This window comes from Chenopodium quinoa, unplaced genomic scaffold (assembly GCF_001683475.1).
Source record: "Chenopodium quinoa cultivar QQ74 unplaced genomic scaffold, ASM168347v1, whole genome shotgun sequence".
In the NCBI taxonomy this organism is placed as follows: Eukaryota; Viridiplantae; Streptophyta; class Magnoliopsida; order Caryophyllales; family Amaranthaceae; genus Chenopodium; species Chenopodium quinoa.
The window spans coordinates 122,205-131,673 of NW_018743327.1; positions in this window are offsets into that span (position 1 = coordinate 122,205).

A 9,469-nucleotide genomic window follows, 5' to 3' on the forward strand; every position below is an offset into this window, starting at 1 on the left:
GTCTCATGCGGTGGTCGGTGGGCGCCTGGACTTCGCCTGAGAGAGTGAGGAAGGCAGGAGGTGTCGGCGGTGGGCGTTGCCGCGGTGGGCTGAGACTTGCGTGACTGCGTCTGCGTGAGGGAGAGGGGGAGACAGGCAGACAGCCTGTTGTTTGTTAGGGTTAGAATGAAATGAAAGAGAATTCAAGCGTCACTCAAGGCCTCAAGCTGTCAAGCATTATTTTTTTTTTTTTTTTTTTTTTTTTTTTTTTTAAAAATACAATTTTTCCGGGTTTCAGGTCCGGACCTGAAAACCCCGGGTTTAGACCGGGTCCGGACCGGAACCGGGAACCTTGATTTTTAAGGACCGGGACCGGACCTGAATCAACAGGTCCGGGTCAGGTCCGGTCCGGATCAGGTCGGTTCAGGTCCGGTTTCAGGTCCGGTCCAGTTTTTGTACACCCCTAGTCAAAGGTGACTGCTTGTAGCCATCTTCAGCTTTGTTGAGACAATTTTCTCGTCCTAAAAATATCGTCGAAGACCACTGCTTGTAGTTGTCTTCAGTTTGTCGGTGCTTTGCTTGTTGAGTCGTTGCTTGTAATTTTGTTGTACGTTTGCTATTGATGTTCACTCGTCAATAAATAATGGAGGGTCGAATGATATGTCCACGTGTCTATGAACAAAAGAGCTTGATGAAGGATGTTCACTCGTCTCTAAACAAAGGAGCTTAAAGGAGATGTCCACGCGTCTCTAAACAAAAGATCTTTGAATGCTATGCCCACGCGTGTCCGAGAAAAAGAGCTTGAAAGTAATGTACACGCGTCTTTGAACAAAAGATCTTTGAACGCCTAAATGTTTGTTGAGATCGTTCGGTTGGCTGCGAACACGAGCTTTGCTGAATGGTTGTATCCTGTAAAATCAAAAGATTGCCAAACGACATTGCTAGTGTTTTTCTTAGGGTTGACCAAAGGCTTGACTGATTGCTTTGACTTGAGGTTGACTCAAGGTGTTTTGACTTACTTGACACGACATGAATTGTGTGTGCATTGTATTGTGATGTGCTTGACTCAAAATGTAGAAAAGTAAAAATTTTCTGTCTTTTTTATGGAGGGTACCGACTTTCTCCCTAAAAAGAAAGACACAAAAAGGAATCGAAGTGAGTGTTTGATTGTTTACGGTGCATATTGAATGAGTTTAGTCAAATGAATGTGTTAATGTTGTATCTCATAGTGCAAGGATTGATTAATCCTTTTCGATGATGAAAGTATTTAGGTAACTTAGGCACGGAGGCTAAGTACTTCATACTTTGTGATGATGATTACAGTGATGAATGATTTTGATATGACAAGGCGTGCTTCGAAGTTGTGTTAAAATTTCATGACAATAGGTTCCTAAAGGCAGGGTCGTAACCAAAAAATTTTTGAAGGGGTGGCCGGCCTAATTGATAATGTAAAAAAATACCTCGAAAAGTCATAAATGCGTATGTAATTGGGTAAAAAATTCAACATAAACCATTAAAATAAAAAGATATGAAATTTGAATTACAAAAAAAAAAAAATCACTTAACACGAGCTCTCCTAGGTTTCATAGAATAAAATTCATCTATTATTGACTTTATTTCAAATTTTCCAGCAATCTCCTTTTCGATATACACTAGTAAGTAATTGGCAAGAAAGTCATCTTCCATTTTGTTTCGAAGACTAGTTTTCACAATTTTCATTACCGAGAAAGCTCTTTCTGTAGTTGCTATGCTAACCGGAAGAGTTAAAATAAGTCGAATCAATCTATCAACTAATGGATAAGCAACTGATTTCCTAGTCTCCACCAAACTTCTACACAAATCAGTAATGGTACTCAAGTCCTTCATAATTGGGTGATTAGGAACATCAAAATAAAATTATTTAAGTTGATACTTCAAATGCGATTTTTCATACTCATAAAAGTCCTCAGAATAGTATTTCTCTGCAAGGAGACAAATATTTTCCACATTAAAGTGTTTATATCCATCAATAAGACTCAAATACGCACTTAAAGTGAGTAGCTCTGTTGTTCGTTCACTAAAGCGACTATTTGTTGATCTACGGTTGTATTAAACACATCCACCCGATAATAATGCTCCACTGTTATGGTATCTTTGCTGCCCCGAGATCGAATTATTTCAGAATAAGCAACTTGCATATCTAGTACTTGAGTATCATGTTTAAGGCAGAATGATTGTACTTTTGTAAAAGAGATTCCCAACCGTTATCTTTGTAATTCTGAATCAAGGATTTTGTACCAACAATTAAATGCAGAGCATTTAAAATGTCTTGTGATTTATGTTGCAAAGCTCGACAAAGACCATCTGTATATCTGTAGGGAATATTTCAAGCATTACCCCAAACTTGAATCCCACTGTGATCATACACTTAAGCATGGCGGCGTCCAAAGGGAAGGAAGCTAGAGTAAAAGATTCGCCAACAAGTTTTAGGAACTTGTAAACCGTTCACAGGGTGAAGGTTACACCCCTTAACGATCCATGAGATCATAAACTCCAATAGGTCTGGAACCAAGACTGGAAGTTCGGGGATGAAGGTACAAACTTAATCTAAAAGAGAAAAAACCTGCCCTAATAATAGGCCTCTACTTTATTCTTCTCGTATTCATGTGCGCTTTTTTACTAACATGCAATCAATAGGTTTACCCTAAACCTGTTTATCTATGTTGGTTGAATATTAATGCACAAGCAAAACTATAATTGGCGATCACTTGAATTATAATCAAATTATCCCTAAACAAGATTAATAATTATCTTATTAAGCGTGATTACAAGTACAAATTCCCTTTAAACATGCATAAAAGACGTGATCAAGAAATAACAATAATAATAAACATCAAGCAACATAAATCATAATAATAAAAATAATCATCATAATAATAATAATCATAATAATTATAATAATCATAATTAAATTAATCATGTTAAAGCATAATATTAATAGCAAGATCCTAGGCATGATACTAACAAAATTAATAACAAACCCTAGCATGTCACTAATAAAAAAGATCAAAGCTTTTACCTAACATGATACTAACATGATATTAGGAAAGAAAGTAGGAAGCATCATAGAAATCATAATTGATATATGAAACTTAATTATTACCCTAAACATGATACTAGGAAGCAATAAAACATCCTAACATGATACTAGGAATCAAAATAACAATCTAAGCATGATTTCTATATCAAAAGATCAATAAAACAGTTAAAGTACTTACTTTGATACCTCGTACCTCTTTCTAATAACAAAATACACACGTTAGTAACTTCAAGGAAAATATAATAAATCAAACAATTAAATTAAATAATTGAAATAGAGATTTGGGACCAAACCCTTAGAAATATCAAACCTTTCACGTCTAGGACGAAGGCAACTTCGAACTTGGTTAGGTGTGTCTAGAACTAATGTATGAGGAATTTTGAGAGAGGGAAGGTTTAGAAAAAAAATAGAGAAAGAAGGAAAGCTTCTAGCTTAGAAAGAGAGAAGAATTAGAGAATTCTAGTTATTGAAAAACGGAGGTCCAAGGACCCTATCTATAAGAAAATAGTCTAAAATCGAATCAGAGTTCAAAAAGGAATAAAACACCTCCCTGTCGCCAGCGACAGGGCCGTCGCCAGGCGACAAACCTGTCGTTTGGTGATGTAGAAGGTTTTTAACGCGCTTTCAACGCGGAATCTATTTCTCGATAAAATTGAGTCGTAAAATCCATGTTAAGGGTAAAATCGTATTTTCGTATAAAATACTTCTTTTATTCCAAATAAAACTCATAAAACATAATTATCAATCCTAATCCTATTAGGATTTAAGAGAACATCTAGAAGATTCTAGAAGACTATAATCAATCATAATAACTTTAGGAATGATAATTCATAATAGGCCCTCCTCTATATCATTGGGCCGCATATAAAAATCATACCGGGCCTAATTTAGCATTTTAGCCATAACTTCCTCATTATTCATCGGAATTGGGATTATAATATATCTTTGGAAAGCTCTTTTCAAACCCCATCCAACTAAACCATTATTGGACCCTCTTCGTGGACCAAACTGAACTGGACTGGCTATTTTCATAAAATAGAGCAAGGTTTTCGAAAATAGACCACAACATCAGACTTTTCACACTTCACTTCATTCGATTATGACTCGACGTGAAAGGTACTCATTACTGGGTTTGGTTTTTGGGGAGACACAAATGGGTGTCTACAATATCCCATAAGATCTTCCATAAGGAGTAAAATAAATACAAAATCAAATGCTACCAACTTTTTTAGAGCAGATTTAGCATCCCCGTGTTGAGAATATGATACCCAACAATCAATGGCTATTTTTTCAAGGATTGAGCGAGTTGCATTGTACATTTTTAATAGATTATAAATTGACTTATAATGAGATCTCCATCTAGTATCCCCAGGACATTGCAACGTGCCAATTTGGTTCAATCCTTTCCTTGTTTTAACCTCCTCAATCTCAATCAAATTCTCCAATTCAGCTATTTAGCTAGCTTGTAACTCATCATGACATTTAGAAGAAGAGCTAACAGTGTTAACAATAAAAATTAAATCCTTAAAAAAATCATGTACCTCGGCTACTTCCCTTGTTGTAGCAATAAGAGCTAATTGTAATTGATGTGCTAGACAATGTACATAGTAAGCATAGCGACATTCTTCCATGAACAAAGCCTTTAAGCCATTCCATTCTCCTTGCATATTACTAGAACCATCATAACCTTGTCCTCTAAGGTTTTGAATGCTCAACTCATGGTTAGATAAAACAATAGAAATTTCTTCTTTAAGAGTTTTAGAGGTAGTATCTTTGACATGTACTAGCTCAAAAATCCGCTCTCTTAAATAACCATTTTTTGACGACAAAAAAAAATAGCCATATGTTCTCTTTTACATATGTCTCGAGATTCATCAACAATACTACAATACTTTGAATCACCAATTTCCTCACGAATATCTTTTTGCACTTTGTTAGCAAATACCTGTAGAATCTCTTTTTGAATTGCAGGAGATGTATTTAGCATTTTGTGGTGCATTGTCCATCACAACATTACATACATCTTTATTATACGATCTAAGAGTTTTAACATCTCTAAAAAGTTTCCTTGATTTTTTGACTTTGCTTTCATCATGTCCTCTGAATGCACAATTTTGGAATGTAAGCCACCGCACCACTTCAATTGAAGTTTTTATTCTTAAACGATTATCTTCAATCATTTGTGGATTAGGTTTTTCAAATGCCTGAATGTGACCTCCAGTTTTCTTCAAATTCTCCCAACATAAAGCTGAATATCCATGAGTTGAATTGGTATCTTTCCCCATATGAGATAATAAAGAACAATCTTTACCCCCAACCTTCTTCCAATGTTTGAATCCTTGAACTGTAAAAACATGTGATCTGGATTTTCCTAATGGGTCTTTTGAAAAAAGGAAACATAGAAAACAATAAGTTGCATCTGTAGTAGGAGAATACTCTAGCCAAGGAAATTTCTTAAACCAATTAGATTGGAATCGGCGTGGTTGATCTATCTGACCCGAAGAAGGGTATTGAGATTAGTGAAATTGATAAGGCCCATAATTTACGTATGCATTGACAATATCTTCCTGCTCCTTTGAAGGGTAACTATCAATTGATTTACGTAGACCCGGATCACACATCAAAACTGTGTTTCCAATATTAAATGTAGGTTGAACGGTATATGGATTTGTTGATTGTTCATTATGGGTCTCCGGATTTACATCAACATTCGTTTCGAAAGTCACGTTAGTGGATGGGTCTTCAATGTTTAATTCAGAAGGAGGTTTTGCTTTCGAAAAGTAAGAGTCAATTGTTTTCTTATTCACATTTCAACCTAGAAAAATTAATATTATTTTGATCAATTGCATACTAAAATAATACATAGTACTCCCTCCGTTTTTAAATACTTGCTCCATTTCTCCATGCGCCAAGTTTTAGGAGAAATTAGAGAAAGTAATAGAATATGGAGGTAGTGGGGTAGGTGAAAGAATAAAAAATTATAAAAAGAAAAAGTAGTGGAGAGAATTAGAGGAGAGAGAATATGAAATTAATAAAATATAATTTATGTTGGATCCACTATGTGAGAGAAATAAATTAAATATTGTAAAATCTTTCCAAATAAGGACATGGAGCAAGTATTTAACTGCCGAGAAAGGAAAGTGGAACAAGTATTTTAAAACAAAGGGAGTATAATTAAGTTATAATAGTTATTTATATAATCTAATGTTAATTGCTTAAGTGATTATGTAAAACTAATACATGTATTTAAAAATAAAATAATAAAAATTTCAACAATAAAAAAAAAAAAAAAAAAAAAACTGAAAACGTACCTGGTGGACGACAGAAGCTGAAGAATTGAAAGGTTAGGGAATAGGGATGTATGTGTATTGTGAAGTATACAATGGGTAAAAAGTTGTTTTAATAATTGTAAAAAATACATAATCCTATATGCGCCCATATATATATAGAGTAATAGAGAAAAGTACTTTTCACTTTATGATGTTTGATTTTCACTTTATGATGTTTGATAGAAAAGTAATAAAATAATATTTAAGGATTATAAAAAAGTGGAGTCAAGATTCTTTCCTTTTTTGGTTGTGTGATTTAGCCGACTAATGTGGGGCTTTTATTTTTCTTTTTTCTTTTTTTTTTTAAAAAAAATTTGGGTCTAGTATTATTTTTATTTTTTTTGCCAAGGAGGTGGCCATGGCCCACCCAACCCCCCTAATTCCGCCCCTGCCTAAGGAAAGGATTATTTATCCATGTATCTGTGATGTGTGTGAAAGTGACACTAAGTCTAAGCTGCAAAGGCTAAGTGTATAGAAAAATATTTTTAAAAAGAGTCAAATAGTGGTGACTCTTAGGCTAGTAAGCTAATGATATAGGGATCAAGCCCCCAAGTCTAGCACTAAATGGATAGGGATGAGCATTAGAGATCCCTTGATATGATCATGTATGAATGTAAATATGGATGTGAATGTATGAATGCATTTTTATTACGGCCGCACCCCAATTTGAGGTTGCCTACGTATCTGTTAGGAATCAGGCCAAACGTAGCTCTAGCCGAACCTCGCACAAGTGTGTGTGTACCTCAAAGAGGTCTTTTAAGGGTTGTAACGTGGTTAGGATAAAGGTTAGAGAAGAAGGGGATAAAAATCTCAATACCCTAGATAAGACCCCCAAGGTGTGCAACCTTGCTTTTGAATCTTTGTATTTGTATGCTCGAGGTTTCTCACTTTTGAACTCTTTTTCTTTATATTTTGCTCTCTCTCTTATTTTTTCTTTTTTGCTTTTGCTTTTTTTTTTTATCTTGATAAGTTTGGGTAATCTCGATCATGCGGTCTATCACTCACTTGACATTCATGTTTCTCAGGCACGGTACCGAGCACTCGATAAGAGACGCAATCTAAGACGTGTTCATATCAATGACATTGGAACACCTGCCCTTTTGTACACTTTTATATCATTATTGCCTTTTTGCTATTTTAATATTTTGAAATCACTCAAGATTTTGTATAAGTTGCACACCATCCCATCTCAAGGTTAGGTAGATGTGGGTTAAAGAAAGAAAGGTCTAGCGTTAAACGAGGCTCAAAGTATTTTATCAAGAAAGGATTATGTACTTGAAAGGTGATGGTGATATGATAGGCTACAAGAGGTGCCTCAAATCTTTGGTATACCTTGTGCTTAACTCGGCATTTTTTTTAATGAATGCAATGTAATGATCATATGCAAGAAAAAGGAATGCTCATTTTATTAAAGAAAAAAAATCCAACAAAATAAAATCTAAGGAAAGTAAAAGGTGCCTTATGCTAGACTTATTGGGAAAAGGAGGAATTAGAAAAGAAAGGAAAAAAGAGGTCATAAAATCTTGTCGTTGAACCTCGCTTCGTGTCTTGTACTTTATCATCACTCGGTCTTCTTGGCAGCTAGTGGGAATGGAAACTTGTTTTCATCGATGAGGTCTTGAATGAGATTTTGGAACTTACAATATTGATTTGTAGTATGACCGTTGCATTGATAATACTTGCAATAGGAGTCTGGATTCCATTCGGGTGTTCTCCTTTTAGGAGGAGGATCTTGCATCGGCCCAATTGGTGTGATGAGTCCCTTAGCAAGGAGTTGATCAAAGGCGATATTGTAGCTCATCCCAATTAAGGTGAACTTTCTATCTAGTTCTTTGGTTTTTAAAGCTTTTTTCTCGATGCAACTTCTATTCTGATAGGAAGAAACAGGAGAAGGATTGACGTTATTCCTGCTCTTGCCATCATTATTATTGATTTTGACCTTCTTGTTGGTCGGAGGAACACGAAGGCAATTTGAATCAAGAAGATCTTGAATTCGGTCTTTAAGAGTGAAGCACTCTTTAGTGGTGTGACCATAGCCTCTATGATATTTGCAATAGGAGTTTGGATCCCAATTGGGAGACCGTTTTTCAGGTGGAGGGTCTTGGCTTAGACCAATGGGATGAATAAGGTTTCGACCATGACAATAGTCAAAAGCTTCATTATAAGTTATTCCTATTGGTGTATATTCTTCAATGGTCTGTTTTACCCGTGGTTTAGGAGTATTGAGTTTTCCTTTAAGTTCTTGACTGGAAGATGAAGAAGGAAGAGACATTTCCTTTCCATTCTTATGGTTTTGGTGATGGTAGCGTTATTCGATGACTGATATCCGATTTGCTAGGCTTTCCACCATATTCAAGAGCATGACGATGATATCTTGCAATTTATGAACGTCTTATCTTAGACTTGTCGAGTTTTTTGTGATATCATCTAAGAAATTTTTTTCATCCTCCTCAATCATGGTCACTTCATCGATAGAAGTTATATATAGCTTGCGTCGATCAAGGGCTCTCCTACAGGTGTGATAAGGAGTGAAGGATCGAAGGATGCTTGATCTTCCGAGATGGCTAGGATCTCTGACGTTTTATTGTCATCAATCAGGTCTTGAATAAATTCCTTGAGTTTCCAACACTCCTCAGTGTCGTGACCCTTTCCTTGATGATATTTGCAGTTTTTATTAGGATCCCACTTCGGTGGCCTAGCTTCTGGAACTGGGTCTTTGATGGGTCCTATGGGCATGACTAGTCCTTTGTGGTGTAGCTTTTTGAAAGTTGTCTCATAACTCATACCAAGTGGAGTGAACACTCTTTTTGACCTTTGGATTTGTTGTTTAGAGTTGTTTGTAGCATGCACTTCATTAATGTGAGAGGAAGAAAAATGATGGTCGTTCTTCTTTCCTTTCGCACTATCAACTTTCAAAAGATTGCTTCGATGTCAATGCCTATATCATAGAAAGCCTTGAAAGTGTTCAAGTTGTGTTGATATTTCAAGTGCTTTGAATAATTTTCTTGGAGGTTCTTTATGAATATCCTTACAGACTTCTTTTTAGTAGGAACCTCGACCATATTAGCGGAAGTTTCCCTCC